The 16144-nt window shown below is 43.8% G+C and overlaps 2 non-coding genes and 2 pseudogenes across 2 annotated transcripts; 2 read left to right on the top strand and 2 right to left on the bottom strand.

Moving 5' to 3' along the window:
• Positions 1-724: 724 nt before the first annotated feature.
• On the bottom strand, positions 725-798 carry TRNAN-GUU. The gene has a single exon. It is a non-coding gene; the product is annotated as a tRNA-Asn (tRNA).
• On the top strand, positions 779-1966 carry LOC113223467 (annotated as a pseudogene).
• A 6104-nt stretch (positions 1967-8070) lies between these two features.
• Positions 8071-12197, bottom strand: LOC113223466 (annotated as a pseudogene).
• A 234-nt stretch (positions 12198-12431) lies between these two features.
• TRNAG-CCC lies at positions 12432-12502 on the top strand. The gene has a single exon. It is a non-coding gene; the product is annotated as a tRNA-Gly (tRNA).
• Positions 12503-16144: the final 3642 nt, after the last annotated feature.

Raw genomic sequence — 16144 nt, 5'->3', positions numbered from 1 at the left:
CTGTAATATAGCAGTGGCACATCCAGTTCTCTACGCTACTATAGAACTATCAGTGGCCAAAGGTATGTGTGCAAGAATGACGATTTCAGGATTCTCTGAAATCCTAAAACCATGAAGCCAACCTCATTTCAAACACATTTTGAAAAGGGTTAAATAAATCATGCACAAACTGACAGATAAGAAATGCTGTTTTCAAAAATGATGGAGAGGATTATGATGATGATGAATGATTCCACTTTCTATCCATATCATTGATAGAGCAATCAGTAAATCCAGCACATCCCGGGGATGGGACATCTCTCCAGGCCTCCTATTAAAAATGAAAAAATTGAGGCTGGCATATAACCCATCCAAGCCTATAAGGGGCAGCATGAGGATTTTATCGGCACCAAAAGTGACTCGTTTGGTCTCTGTTTCTTGTACACAGGCACAAGACAGCATGACATTTCAGCAGATGCTCTGTCTGAATGGATCTGTGAGGTGGAGGTGTGTGGGGTCTGGGGAGTGGCCCTTGACAGGGATCTCTGTTAACTGTGCCTAGAATCCTGGGAAGATAAAAACCCTCCCTGCAGTGGGTATCCCTGGCTGGCCTGGAACCACCAACCTTTAGGATTTGGGACTATGGGAAGAAAAAGGGCAGATTCTCTAGTGATGGATAATACACGAACGGGGGAGATTCTCTAGTGATCGATAATACACAAACGCTTTAAAAGGCGTGAGCAAGCGTCCCTGGGTGGGCTCGAACCACCAACCTTTCGGTTAACAGCCGAACGCGCTAACCGATTGCGCCACAGAGACAGGAACTACTTATTTTGCCGCGCATTATGGGAAGGGCGCCTTTAACAAACTGCGCTTATCCCTTCCAGCCTCAGGGCTCGCCTGGCAGGACGATAGAGCAACGCCTTGGAAAACCCGAGCGATTAGAGCGGTGAATCGCTCTGGTCACGTTGGACACCTGCGCGGGAGATTCTGGAGCCAGAAGGACAGCCAAATGGCCTTCGCCCGCCCTGCCCCTCGCCTGCTTCAGAAGCCCCCGGAAACTCCCAGGTCCGCGACCCGGGCCCGAGCCGCCTGGGGGCCCCAAGGGAAGCTGAACGCCCAGTGGGCTCCCGGGATGGCTCTTCCGGTTCTCTGCGCCGCCTTCACTCAGTGAGGGAGCCTGTGCCCACCCGGCCCAGTCGCTTCCGGGGCCGCTGCGGAGCTGCCGCTGCCATCTTCGAATCCTGTGTCCCGCACGGGGGCTCCACCAGGGCAGGGATGGTGGCGAGGGTCGCTCGTGGGTCCCCTCGCGGGGAGCAGGGTCTGGCACTCACCAGGGCGCACGACTAGGACTTGTTGAATGACTCCATCGTCGCCTTTAGCTTTTAGTCCTTTGAAGAGGCTTGAGAATGGAAATCATGAGAGATTTTTCCATGGGGAAGTTCTTTTTACAAAGCGTTTATTCGGGTTGATTTCTCGGCACCCCGCGGGGCGGGCAACGGGCGGGGCCTCCAGTGCACCTTCTGCGCGGTGGAGAATAAATAGAGAATCTCAGCTGGGCGGTGGTCAGGCGGTGGTGGGTGGTGGGGCGGGAGGGCGGGAGCGGGGGAAGGGAAAAGCAAAAGCAGGGAAAGAAGCTGGGGAGCGGTGGAACAGACATGCAGATCTCCTGAAAGGCTCCTGGGGAGGCACAGGCGGGATCTTCCGGAGGTGAGAACTGTTTTTTTATTGTAGCAGAATGGGGAGGAATTGAGAGGAAAATGGAGATAGAACCTGAAAGAGCCCGAAACGAGAGAATCTGTAGCTCCCCAAGAATAAGATCTTCCAGAAAAATCAGACTCAAAACTAGGCGTCTGGGACCCCTGAAATCCTTGGAGGAGTAGCACCATCATGACCCTCTGTGTTCCTCTTGGCAAAAGGACTTGCTTCCATTGTTTGTTTTGTTCAATTGTTGTGTTTGTTTAATAAATAAAACCCTTTTCATGTATCTTTGAAATTATGTTGTTTCCATGACTTTATGATTGCAAACAATGCTGCGGTCGTCATTCTTGTGCATTTCTCATTGGCCACTGGTGTATTTTATAGGGTAGAGGCCTGGAGAGCAGTTGTTCCAGCATAGTGATTACATGGTTTTTTTGTATCATTCCATTTTCTTTCCTTTTTTGGCTTATTAGCTATAATTCTTTCTTTTATTATGTCAGTGATAGCTTTAAGGTTTCTAGAATATGTATTTATCAGTTTGCCCTCAAGTGACATTATACTTCCCTTTCTGGCCTTAATGCTAGTGTTGTCATGTATTTTGATTTTAGACGTGTTCTAAACCCCAACATCTAAGTACATACATAGCGATTTCCAGGCATCTCCATTTCTTTGTGTAGGTCCAGATTTCTGTCTGATATCCTTATCCTTAGGCCTGGAGGACTCCTTTAATGTTTGTTATAGTGTGGGTCAGTGAATGCTTTCATTTATTTGTATGTCTTTATTTTTATTTGTATTTTTTTTGAGATGGAGTCTCACTCTGTCACCCAGGCTGGAGTACAGTGGCATGATCTGGGCTCACTGCAACTTCCATCTCCTGGGTACAAGTGATTCTCATGCCTCAGCCTCCCGAGTAGCTGGGATTATAGGCATGTGCCACCACACCTGGCTAATCTTTGTATTTTTAGTAGAGACAAAGTTTTGCCATGTTGGCCAAGCTGGTCTCCAACTCCCTGACCTCAAGTGATCTGCCTGCCTTGGCCTCCCAAAGTGCTGGGATACACGCGTGAGCCACCGCACCTGGCCTCATTTTTTGTATGTCTTTAAATGTCCTTATTTCAGTCACATTTTTGGAAGATTTTTCGTTGTGGCTTAGAATTCCAGAATAACTTTTTTTCTCTCTCTCACTACTTTAATATGTTGCCACTTTGATGCCTTGTCATTGATATATCATCTTTTCTGTTTTTGTAAAACTGGCATAAAGGAGGCTTCCTGTACTTGTTATATAATTTTTGGAATGTGTATTTAAATTTTAAAAACTTTTATTATACTTTAAGTTCTGGGATACATGTGCAGAACGTCCAGGTTTGTTACATAGCTATACACATGCCATGGTGATTTACTGCACCCATCAACCCATCATCTACATGAGGTATTTCTCCTAATGCTATCCTTCCCTTTGCCCCCCACCCCCTACAGGCCCCAATGTGTGATGTTCCCCTCCATGTGTCCATGTGTTCTGATTTTTCAACTTCCTCTTATGAGTGACAACCTGCAGTGTTTGGTTTTCTATTCCTGTTAGTTTGCTGAGAATGATGGTTTCCAGCTTCATCCATGTCCCTCGGAAGGACATGAACGCTTTCTTTTTTATGGCTGCATAGTATTCCATGCTGTGTATGTGCCACATTTTCTTTATCCAGTCTATCATTGATGGGCCTTTGGGTTGGTTCCAAGTCTTTGCTATTGTGAATAGTGCATGTGTGCATGTGTCTTTATAGTAGAATGATTTATAATCCTTCAGGTATACACCCAGTAATGGGATTGCTGGGTCAAATGGTATTTCTGATTCTAGATCCTTGAGAAATTGCCACACTGTCTTCCAAAATAGTTGAACTAAATTAAAAATATGAAAATGGGCTGGGTGAGGTGGCTCATGCCTGTAATCTGAGCACTTTGGGAGGGGGAGGTGGGACGATCAATTGAGGCCCAGAGTTGGAGACCAGCCTGGATAAGATGGCAAGACTCTCTCTCTCTCTCTGTATATATATAATATATATACTATACATAATATACACAACTATATGTAATATATATACACACACTCTATGTGTGTATGTATACACACACACAGATATAGACACGTCCATCGTGAAAGTCCTAGATTCATCTTAAGTTCCACCGAAAGTGCAATTAAAGTAAAATGTGCCCACCCTGTGGGCCAACCCTACCTCCTGACATGTAGGTTGTGTTTGTGAGACATTCTCAACAGCATTTGCTTTCCCTAGCATAGTGGTTTTCATGTTTTCCTCACACCTGAATGTCCTCGGTGCAAAACCTGTCAGAATTCACTTCCTTTGCTGTTCCTCTTTGAGAATCCTCCAGGGTTTTGTTTACTTATTTATTTTATACCTTTTAAAAGCATAGAGACAAAGACTGGCGAGAGGCATATATTACTACATTAGTCTGAGCTCTCCAGAGAATGAAAACAAGCAGGATACACACACACACACACACACACACACACACAGAGAGAGAGAGAGAGAGAGAGAGAGAGAGAGAGAGAGAGATTTATATTGGCTAATGTGATTATGGAAGCAGAGAAGTCCGAGGTCTACACTGAGTAAGCTCTAGACCCAGGAGAGTCGAATGTAGTTCTCTACCAAGTCTGAGGCCCAAAGCAGAAGACTGATGTCCCAGCTCAAAGGCAGTGGAGCAGAAAGACTTCTTTCTTAGCCTTTCATTCTATTCAAGCCTTCTGTGGGTTGGATGAGGCCCACTCACACTGGGGAGAGCAATCTGCTTTACGCAGTTTACTGATTCAAATATCAATCTCATCCAGAAACACTCTCAGAAACACAGTGAGAAATATTGTTTAACCAAATATCTGGGCACCCCATGGACCATTCAAACTAACAGAAGAATTAATCTTCACAAATACTCTCAATAAGAGTGACTAATAAATTTAGCATCATGTCCTGCCTGTTTATCCCACGACATTTAATGTATTCCAGCGTAACATTGTCTTCCTTTCTCTTATAGTAGCAACATGTGAGAGTTTCATTGAAAGTAAGGTTGCCCAGGCACAGTGGCTCACCCCTGTAATCCCACACTTTGGGAGGCCGAGGTGGGCAGATCACCTGAGCTCAGGAGTTTGAGACCAGCCTGGATAACATGGTGAAACCCCATTTCTACTAAAAATGCAGAAAATTAGTTGGGCATGGTGGTGCATGCCCGTAATCCCAGCTACTCAGGAGGCTGAGGCAGGAGAATTGCTTGAACCTGGCAGGTGGATGTTGCAGTGAGCCAAGATCCCACCATTGCACTCCAGCCTGGGCAACAGGAGTGAAACTCCATTTCAAAAAAATAAAAATAAATAAATAAAGTGAGGTTAATTTTGACCTTATGGAGTCTCTCCCTAACCCCTACATACCATTGCCACTTGTGGATTGTCATTTTGTCATGGCTTTTATGTAAAAATATATCAAATATATTTAAAATATATATAAAAATATACAATTTTGAGTCTAACAGGTTATTCTCTTTTCCAGAGGACGAAGTTGCCAACCTAAAATAACAACCAAGAGAGGGTGGTTCTCCAAAGAAATGAATGTTTGGGAATAAACAGAGGATTTCAATACGGGATCCGCACACTACGGTATGAGGACCCATAGGCGCATCCCGGCAGGCTGAGAAGGGGAACCTTTCACAGCCGAAATGAGAAAGGTCACATGGTTGTTTAGAAACCATTATCCTTGGCCACAAGGAATAAAGGCAAGGGCAGCATCGGTCCAAGGCTGAATAGGCAGTTGCTGGGCAGATGTCCTTGCAGAGAGATTCTTTGGGTAAGGTTGTGGTGGCCTTTGTGCAAAGTTGTGGTTTTCAGGCAGTTCTTGTGGTAGTTTTTTGTCATGGGCATGTGTGTGTGAGCACCCCTCCTTTGTGATCTCCTGATTCAATTTTGTTAGGATTTGGCATAAGTGGCTCCATTTTTCATTCTGACAACTGTTACAGGTCATTGCTTTTCTACCGTTTTTACTAAGGGCTGGACTTGCTTAAGTTACAGGAAATTATGAGGTCTTGATTTGTATAATTATCAGAAATGCTCATGTTGCTGACTCAGTTGCTTACTTGGGATGTAATAATTGTCTTTTTTCTCCTTCCTGTACTGTAATTTACACAATCCTTAGAGGAGATTAATTCGATATTTTTCAGCTATGAAAAATGTGAATATGCCCATCAAGGAAAGCTGCCCCTCACATGCTAGGAATTTAGTTTCCTTCCTGTGCCAAGATCCATTTAGGTATAGCACTTTCCTGGAGCCAAGAGTTCCTATGAAATGGGGTGTGGCACATTGTGTATTAAGATCATCCTTATTATAGAGATGCCATTCTTGCAGATATTGACAACTACTATGTCCATAAGACTTTTACCAAACATCAGAAAGACAAGATATGAAAAAATTCTCATCGCTGCAGTCTCAAATGTCAGGAAAGACCAGAATCTTTAGGATAATGGACAATCAAGAAAGCCTCGCAGACTAGATTAGCTGTCATGTACTGCCAGTCAGGGAATGGATCCTTGTCAACCACCACCTAACAGAGATTGTCCCCAGAAGTTCACTTCATAACATCAAAACCAGAAACCCACACTGGTGCCACTGATGGCAGAAAATAATAATGCAAAAATGAGAAAGAAACAGTACGAGAGAGAGAAGACATAGAGGGAGAGAGAGACCTGTACTATAGCCATACTTAGTGGGTAAAAGCCAAAGAGCTCAATTTCTATTCATGATATTCATTAGAAGAACCAAGGGAACAGGAGCTAATAGCTCTGAGCGTTCAGGCCTTCACAAGATGCCTGTAGGGTGGAGGGTTCTGTTGGCTCCAGTGATGTTTCTCAGATAGGCTAATTGTTATGGACACAACCCCTGAAAAAAATCTATCAAATAATAATACAGGGACAGCTATCTGCATGCTAATTTACCATCGTATAGGAGGGAGAATGGGCATTAGATTGGTTTTGGCAAATAAAAGCAAAACCAAGATTTATGAAGAAAAGAGGAAAGGGGAGAAGAAAAAATCGCCTGGGACCTTTGTGATTTTGCTCCCCTTGTATAAGGGGACTTGACAGAAAACTTTCCAAGAGGTCACTGTGGCGCATCTTCTCCTGACCAGTGTGACTTGGTCATCACAGAAAACAATCACGGATGTTGCAGGACTTTAAAATATCTTAGAAGTTTATCAGTTCATCCTAGGTCAAAGAGTATCTGTGTGTGATGTCCACCATGTCCTTCTGTTGTATAACCCCTCAGTTAAGCCAGGAGGGTGCCTCTCCCCTCGTGACCAGCCTGGGCAACACGGCAAAATCCCATCTCTACAAAAAAATACAAAAATTAGCCTATCGTGTGGCACATACCTGTGGTCCCAGCTCCTTGCGGCGCTGAGGCAAGAAAATCGCTCTGCCTCAGGAGGTCCAGGCTGCAGTGAGCCATGTTTGCACCACTGCACTCCAGTCTGGGTGACCAAGGCTGGAATATCATACATCGATGTGTAGAAAGTTTGTTGTGCCAGCAAATAAATGACAAAAGGGACACTGACAGAATTGGGAAACAAATTGGAATATGATTTGGTACCACTCCCATGAAAGATTAATTTGCAGAATGTACTCAAATTAGAAGCATTAAATAAATTCTATAATGTAAAAATAGCACATCTTGTTCTCTACACTATAGAAATATCTGCATGAGTGACCGAAGATATGTGTACAAGAATGATGGTGATTGTAGCATCATTTGTAATCCTAAAACCGTGAAACACACCTCACTTCAAAAACATTTTGAAAAGAGTTAAATAAATCATGCACAAACTGAGGAAGAAATGCTGTTTTCACGAACAATGGCGAGGATCACCATGAGGATGACTGATTCCACTGGTCACATCACTGATAGAGCAATCAGTAAACCCAGGCACATCCTGGGGATAGGATACTGCTGTAATAGGCCTCCTATTATTAAACATGAAAAACTTGAAGCACAAAATGTCTACCTCACCGAGCCAAGTCATGGGAGCAAGGAAGATTTTTATCACACCACAAGCGAGATCCTTTCTAAGGTCTGTGGGATTCCTGAGTTTGACAGGTATGGCGTGCGGTGGCCCTTGCTAAGCCTCAGACTTAAGGTGGATAGGAAGTGGGGACACGTGTGTCTTGTGATCAATCAGGAGTTGGTTGTCCAATCAACAGAAACAGGTTAAAATAAAAGCCCAGGGCCCGACTCGAACCACCAACCTTTACGGTTAACAGCAGAACGGTCTGACGAATTGCGCCACAGAAACACGTTCCGTGCCTTCTTCTGGGCGCTATAGGAAGGGTGCACTCCCCAAACTCCCCATCCCCTCAAATCTTCAGGGCCCTCCCGGCAGGATGACTGTGTAAGTTCCAGGTCCTTGGAAAACTGGAGAGATTAGAGCGGTGAATTGTGGTGTTGGACACGCGCGTTGGGACATTCTAGAGCACGAAGGACAGCCGTATGGCCTTCGCCCGCCCTGCCCCTCGCCTGCTTCAGAAGCCCCCGGAAACGCCCCGGTCCGCAACCCGAGCCCGAGGGGCCGCCTTGGGGACCCAAGGGAAGCAGGACGCCTGGTGGGCTCCCGGGATGCCTCTTCCGGTTCTTTGTGCCGCCTTCATCTACTGAGGGAGCCTGTGCCCACCCTGGCCAGTCGCTTCTGAGGCAGCTGCGGAGCTTCCGCTGCCGTCTTCGGCTCCTGTGTGCCGCACGGGGGCTCCACCAGGGCAGGGATGGTGGTGAGGGTCTCTGGTGGGTCCCTTCGCGGGAAACAGGGTCTGGCACTCACCAGGGCGCACGACTAGGACTTGAATTAATCCATCGTCGCCTTTAGTTTTTAGTCCTTTGAAGAGCTCTGAAAATAGAAATCAGGAACTGTTTTTCCACGGGGAAGTTTTGTTTTGTTTTGTTTTGTTTTTGAGACAGGGTCTGATTTGGTCGCCCAGGCTGGAGTGCAGAGGTGCAAACACGGCTCACTGCAGCCTCGACCTCCTGGGGCAGAGCGATTTTCTTGCCTCAGCCCCCAGAGGAGCTGGGACTACAGGCGTGAGCCACACGACGGGCTACTTTTTGTATTTTTTATAGAGACGGGATTTCGCCGTGTTGCCCAGGCTGGTCGAGAAGGGGAAGTAAGTTCTTTTTAAAAAGCGTTTATTCCGATTGATTTCCTGGCATCCCGTGGGGCGGACAACGGGCGAGGCCTCCAGTAAACCTTCTGCCAGGTGGAGCTGCAGGGGCTCAACTGCGCTGTTTTTGAGTGGGTGCTTGGGGCACCAGGGCGGGAGCGGGGCATGGGGTGGGTCTAAGGGGGAACTGCAAGGAGGAGAGCAAGGAAGTCGGTAGAGGCGGGAACCCTGGCGAGGAAACTTCCCAGTAGCTTTGTTCAGCGGGAAGGACCGGATCCTTGAGAGATGAACCTCATCTTTTCTCCTGTAGCAGAGTGGGGAGAAAGGGAGGAAAAATGGAGAGACACCAAGAAAGAAGGAAAATCATGAGGACGCTTAGGCCGAAGCAGCCCTATATTAAATTTAAAGAAGAAAGCAGGCGGCTTCCTGTGATCCTATATTGGTTAGTACTCTGCATCTTGGCCAAGGGTCAAATCCGAGTCCAGGCAGTATCCCTCCTGGGGCGTGGCACTCCTCCTTTCCTTTAGACTGCAACCTCTGCCTAGGCTGCGCTCTTTACCTGCGACTAGAGAGCTTACAACTTACCCGTGCCTTCCGAGCTCTGTGCAGCGGTGAGAATAGAAGGAACCCCTGCCCTGCACGCTGGGGTCCGGTCATCTTGAAGGCTGGGCTTTTGCTCCCTCTCTGAGCAAGTGTAACACCCAAAACGTGAGCTACTCCTTCTCAGTCAGCCTTATTGACACGATGTGGCCATACTGTTTTTCTGGTTCAGATATTTCAAACATCGGTTTGGCCTTTTAAGGTCAAATCAGAAACAAGTGAAAGGACATGAGGAGAGTTTGCACTCCAACTGGGAATTTTAAGTAAAGCCTAAAGAATACAATAAAATCTAAACTTAATGTCATTGCCCAACACAAAATTTTTATTTCTGTTTTTATTTATTTATTTTTGCTATCAGTAAATGACTGAAATATAATCCACACAGACCAAAGTGTGCCAATCTTAAGTGCACAGCCCAGTGCATTTTGATGTAAGAAACCATCACCCAGATCAAGTTATAGGACATCATTTTCACCAGCCCAAAAAGTCATTAGAGCCCCTTTACAGTCAGTCCTCACCCCATCCCCAGGTAGGCAATCACCATTCTGATTTCTGTCTCTATGGATTACTTTTGCTTCTTCTTGAAATTCACGTAAAGGAATATACTGACTTTGTCTGCGTTTTTTTTTTTTTTTTTTTTTTTAATGCAAAGATGGTTTTGAGATGCGTCCATTTTATGGCATGTATCTCAGCTTTTCGATGTTATTGACGAATACAATACCATTGATGGACAATTGGGATATTTCTACTTTTGACTATTGTGAATAAAGTGTTTAGGAATATTGTACTATGGGCCTTTTTATGGACCTGTGCCTTCATTTCTCTTGAGTATAAACCTAGTAATGGAATGGCCGGGTCATGGAGCAGGCGTAGTTTTAACTGTATCAGAAACTATCAGTCTTTTAGAATGGTTGCACTATCATATTCTCTTGCCAGCAACAAGGGATATATTTGCTCTGCATTCTTATAGACTAGTGGTTTTCCCTGTCTCTTAAATGTTGGCCATTCTGATGGGCATGTAATGGTGTCTCATGGCATTTTAGATTTGTGTTTTCTGAATGAGTAATGGTGCTGAGAATTCTTTCTTTTGACATTTGGACATGAAGAAAGCTTCTTTTGTGGAAAAACACTGTTCAAGTGTTTTGTTCATTTTAAATTGGCTTGACTCTTTCCCCTTGCCCCTTTTTACACAAACTTTATGTTAGAATAGAAAAATTGAGAAGCTAGTACACAGAATGGAGTAAAGAGGCTGGAATGGGTTTTGGGGAACCAACTCACATTTCATAGTTGTTTTAACATCCCCATCCAAGAACAATGTATGTTTTTCAAAGACATCCCCTTATTGAAATATGCAGAGAAAGTGTGGGATAAAAGAGCATATACTAAACTTCTCAGAACGAGTTTCTAGAAGTGGACAAGGGAATAGGAATCAGATAAACAGAGGAAAGGATAGACAGTATGGGCCTTGCTCAGAGTGGCCACCATAATATGTCCTGAGCTAAGGACATGGAATTTCAAAAACAGTATAGGAAAACAGAAAGTTTACCCAGACAGACCAGTCTAGTTAAGAAAAGCAGGAAGAGACATTAAAAAACAAAGCAAAAACAGGGAAATCATACAATGAAATGCTGGCAATGAGACTAACTATGCCCATCATCTCCAACATAACACTAATTACTGCTAATTATAATGGATCTAAATCTCTCAGATTGGATAGAAAAGGAAATGCTGGCTCTAACAGTTTAATGGACAGAAAAGGGTTACATATTAAAAGCCGTGCATATTAACCTTAGCACACGAATGCAGGATCAGAAAACGAAATACCACGTGTTCTCACTCATCAGTGGGAGCTGAATGATGAGAACACTTGGACAGATAGGATGGGGGTGGGGACAACACACACTGGAGCCTGCCAGAGGGTGAGGCTGGGAAGAGGGGAGAGCAGCAGAAAGAGGAGCTAATGGATGCTGGGCTTAGTGCCTGGGTAATGGGATGATATGTGCAGCAAACCACCATGGCACAGGTTTACCTATGAGACAAACCTGCACATCCTCCACATGTACCCCTGAAATTAAAGTAAAAATTGGAAATGAAACATTTAAAAAGAAAAGAAAACAAACAACAACAACAAAGAGAGCGGTGCAAATCTGTATCAGGCTTATCAGAAACAAAAGAAGGAGAGTGAAAACATGGATATCAGACAAAGGCAAACAGCAAAATAACGCTTTACATTAGCTAGAGGAGTAACATCCTAGCATCTACCTAGAGTCGAATGGAATCGAATGGGACTGTTTTTTCCTGAACTGGCCTCCTTGGGTGGCCGACCAGGGCATGGTGAAGGGAAAAAATCTTGAAGCGAAACGTCCATTTCTTCGCTCTTGTTTTGGTCTCTGTAAGGCATAAGAAGTTAAAAGCAAGATCTGATCCCTGGAGTTTTCCAGGAGTTCGAAATAGGTATATGAAGAAAGAAGCTCAGTTATCACCCAGGTCTCCGGGAGTATCCCAGGTATAGTGCCAAGAGTCCAGCTTTCCAAACCGGGGTCCCTGGGTTCTGAAGGCCTTTTTGGGGAAAGTACTGATGTTCGTGTTAAGGTTGGGAGGAAAGGGTTTGGAAGGCCCCAAGCGGCGGAAAGGCAAAGAGAAGATATCAAGAAGCGAGGCAAGAACTTTCCACAGTCCCACGTTGGATACAGCACCAGAGACAGGAAACCGGTTGAATTTCTGGTGTTTTCCTACAGAGGTTTGTTACCCAGTTGCACAGAGCCTACTTCAAAATTAGGCTTTTTCAAGTCAACTCTTTTAATGCGAAGCCTTAAGTTTGTGGTGTTGCCTGATGCAAATCTCCACTGTAAGCCTTTGCTCTGAGTGTCTTTTTTGTTCGTTAATCTTCCAAAGAGAACGGGGAAAACCTTGAGTCCGTATCTTACCTCTTTCCAGGGAAAGGTCACAGGGTTTGTGACCAGCGGGCGTTGGTGGTTCAGTGGTAGAATTCTCGCCTCCCACGCGGGAGACCCGGGTTCGATTCCCGGCCAATGCAGTCTCTGGTTTTTACATTTACTTACCATAATTGTTCTTCAGGTAGGTCACAAACGCGGTAATAAAATGAAGAAAAAGGGAACTACTGTATAGCTTTCGGGTTCCTTCCGGAGTGGAATTTCTCTAAGCAGGTACTTTGCAGAGACTGTCTTTGAATTAGCCAGTGTGTCTGGTTGGTCTCTGCGTCTTTGCATATTTGGCCCTAAAACCGGAGGGACTTTTATTGTCTCTTCTGGCGGATCCCTGAAATACAAAGAGTCACCTGGACATTGATTTCACTGCCTGGACCTTGGACAGACTATATGACCACGTCTCGCGATGGAGTGCAGCTTAAGAAATAAATGACATTCCCGAAAGGAGAGAAGCTGTGGGGTAGGGCGGACACATGCAGTGACGGGGAACTGGAACCCAGGGAAAGGGGAGGCGTGTGGGGAGGAACCCGAGTGCAGATGAGGGGAGCTGCGGAGAGGGGCCTCGGACCTTCCTGTTGAGGAAGGCCCAGTCTTTGGTGGTCTGGGCAAAATGAAGGATGGCCCCCGAGTGGAGAGTAGCACGTCCCCAAAACTCATTTCTATCACCCGCGTTTGTTTTACACTCCACCAGGCAAATCTTCTGTCCAAGGGATTCTTTTTATTGCTTCTCTTTAAGCAGAGTGGTGGGGAGGCCATGACAACCACTAGCTCTGGAGGTTTGGGGAGGAAACCTGGAAAAAGAATGCTCCAGGATCATCTGGTTTGTCCGCCCCTGTTTTCATCTACCCTTTTCCTCAGCGAAACTTATATGGGTCCAGGATGTAACATCGCAGCTGTCACATTGGCGGATTAAGAGCCGCTGACAAATCTTCCCCCAAAGGGGAAAGAGCCCCATTTGGCCCATAGCCATGGAGTCAGAAGCAAGAGCAGAATCGAAAATGCTTTTCTCTATGTCGTTCTCTCTCTCCTACCTGTGAGCATCAACCTTCCACGCACGCTGGTTCAAAACCGCCTTAGTCTCTATAGGAAGTTTACCATTTTTCACAGTTTTGGTAAACCACGTTTCCTTCTTGCTTCTACAGTTCTTCCAGGGTTGAGTTTCAGGAGCTGCTCAGCAGTGCAGGCTAGTTCTACATCCTGGTTCAAAATCATCTGTCTAGTTTTGCTACTAGGGTAAAGTTTGCCTCCTAGACCAGAGTTAAGACATGTTCCCTCAGCTTCCATTTTCTAGAGATAATTGGTATGATTTCTTCCTTAAATGTTTAGTAGGGAAACCATCTAGACCTGGTGCTTTGTTCTGGAAGGTTGTTAAGCTTTGCTTCAATTTCAGTAATAGAGATCTATTTAGGTTATCTACTTCTCCTTGTGTGAGTTTTGGTAGACTGTGTCTTTCAAGGACTTGGTCCAATTCATCAAGTTATCAAATTTGTGAGCACAGAATTGTTGATAATCCTCATTTGTTATCCTTTTAATGTCCATGAGATCAGAAATGAGGACCTTCTTTTCTTTTTTTATTAGTAATTTGTATCTTCTCTCATTGTCTCTTGGTTCACTAGCTAGATGTTTCTCAATTTTATTGATTATTTTAAAGAACTAACTTTTGGTTTTGTTGATTTTTCTCTCTTGATTTCTGGTTTTGTTTCCTTGATTTCTCCTCTAATTCTTAGTTTCTTGTTTTTCACTGACTTTGGGTTTCATTTGCTCTTGTTTTTTGAGTTTCCTAAATTGTAAGCTTGAATTATTAATTGTAGATATTTTTTCTTTGCTAACATATACATTGAATACTATGAATTTCTTTCTAAGCAACAATTTTCCTGCACCTAGAATTTTTTTTGTAAGTTATACACTCATTTTCATGTAATTTGTTCCAAGACTTTTCCTTGGCCCAGGTGTTATTAGAAGTGTGTTGTCTGATCTCCAGTTTAGGGTTTTCCAGCTATCTGTCTGCTATTGATTTCTACTTCAGTTTCATACTCTGAATGAAGGGCATACTTGGTATGACTTCTATTCCATTAAATGTGTTGAAATGTGTTTTATGGGCCCAAATATAGTGGATCTTGGTGAACATTCCACGTGAACCTAAAAAGGATATGTATTCTGCTCTTGATGGATGAAGTAATCTAAAAAGTTGGTTGGATCCAGGTGACTGGTAGTGGTGCCCAGTTTCACTATATCTTTATTGATTGCCTGCCTGCTGGATCTGTCAATTACTGAAGCTGAAGTCTCCCACTGTAATAGTGAATCTGTCTATTTGTCCTTGAAGTTCTATCAGCTTTTGCCTCTCATATTTAGATGCTCTGTTGTTAGGTGCATATCAATTAAGGATTGTCGTATCTTCTTGGAGAAGTGACCTCTTTATCATAATGTAATGACTCTTTATCTCCATGATTTTCCTCCCTCTGAAGTAGGCTCTGTCTCATATTAATATAGCTTATATAGTTTTCATTTTTGAGACTGAATTTTGCCCTTGTTCCCCAGGCTGGAGTGCAGTGGCACAACCTTGGCTCACTGTAACATCTATCTTCCAGGTTCAAGCGATTCTCCTGCCTCAGGCTCCCAAGTAGCTGGGATTAAAGGCATGCACCACCACGGTCGGCTAATTTTGTGTCTTTAGTAGAGTCGGGGTTTCCCCATATTGGCCAGGCTGGTCTTGAACTCCTGACCTCAAGTGATCCACCTGCCTCAGCCTCCCAAAGTGCAGGGATTACAGGCATGAGCCACGGTGCTCGGCTGCTTCTCCAGTTTTCTTTTGATTACGATGAGTATGGTATATCTTTCTCCATCTCTTCACTTTGAATATCTCTGTGTCTTCTTATTTAAAGTAGGTTTGTTGTAGAAAACATATAGTTGGGACTCATTTTCCATTCTGTCAGTCTCTTTCAATTGGTATATTTGGACCATTCACATTTAAAGTGACTATTGATATCACTGGATTAATATGTACCGTACGTGTAACTGTTTGTATTCTTTGACTTTCTTCATTGTTTCCTTTTGTGTCTTTTATTCTTTTTCTACCTTCTCTGGCTATAATTGAACATGATCTCATTTTTTTCTTCTTCTTAAAATATGAATTTCATTCATTTAAAAAAAGTGTTTTCGTTTTCACCCTATTGCTTGCCATATATATTTACAACTAATCTAAGTCAACGTGTAAGTAATGCTATGAAGCTTCATGGGTCACGCAGGTAACTTAAAAACAAAATTCCTTATTCCTTTCCTACCACCCTTTAAAACATTGCTATCATTCATTTGATGTATTCATAATGTATAATCATCCAATCTATTATTGCTATTTTTCTTATTTTGGCAGACGATTATATGAATTAAGAATAAAAATAATAAAATATTTTATTTTATCTTCATTTATTTCTTCTCTAACTTCTTTCTTTGGTGTAGATTTGTCTCTGACCTTTGTAGTTTTTCTTCTTTCTGAAGAATTTCTTTTAAAACCTCTCACGGAAGACAAAATCACTAGTGACAAATTCCCTCAATTTTTGTTTGTCAGAGAGTCTTTATTTCTCCTTTCGTTTGAAGAGTAATTCTACAGAATTCTAGGTTAGCATGATTATTTTTCCTCCAACACTAAATATATCAGCTGCATGCTGTTCTTGCTTGCTTAGTTTATGAAGAGAAGTCTAATGTAATACTCATCCTTGTTCTTCTAAGGTAAG

This window comes from Piliocolobus tephrosceles, unplaced genomic scaffold (genome assembly GCF_002776525.5).
Source record: "Piliocolobus tephrosceles isolate RC106 unplaced genomic scaffold, ASM277652v3 unscaffolded_41459, whole genome shotgun sequence".
In the NCBI taxonomy this organism is placed as follows: Eukaryota; Metazoa; Chordata; class Mammalia; order Primates; family Cercopithecidae; genus Piliocolobus; species Piliocolobus tephrosceles.
Note: the sequence above shows the minus strand (reverse complement) of the source record. Positions and strands in the feature narration are given on the sequence as shown.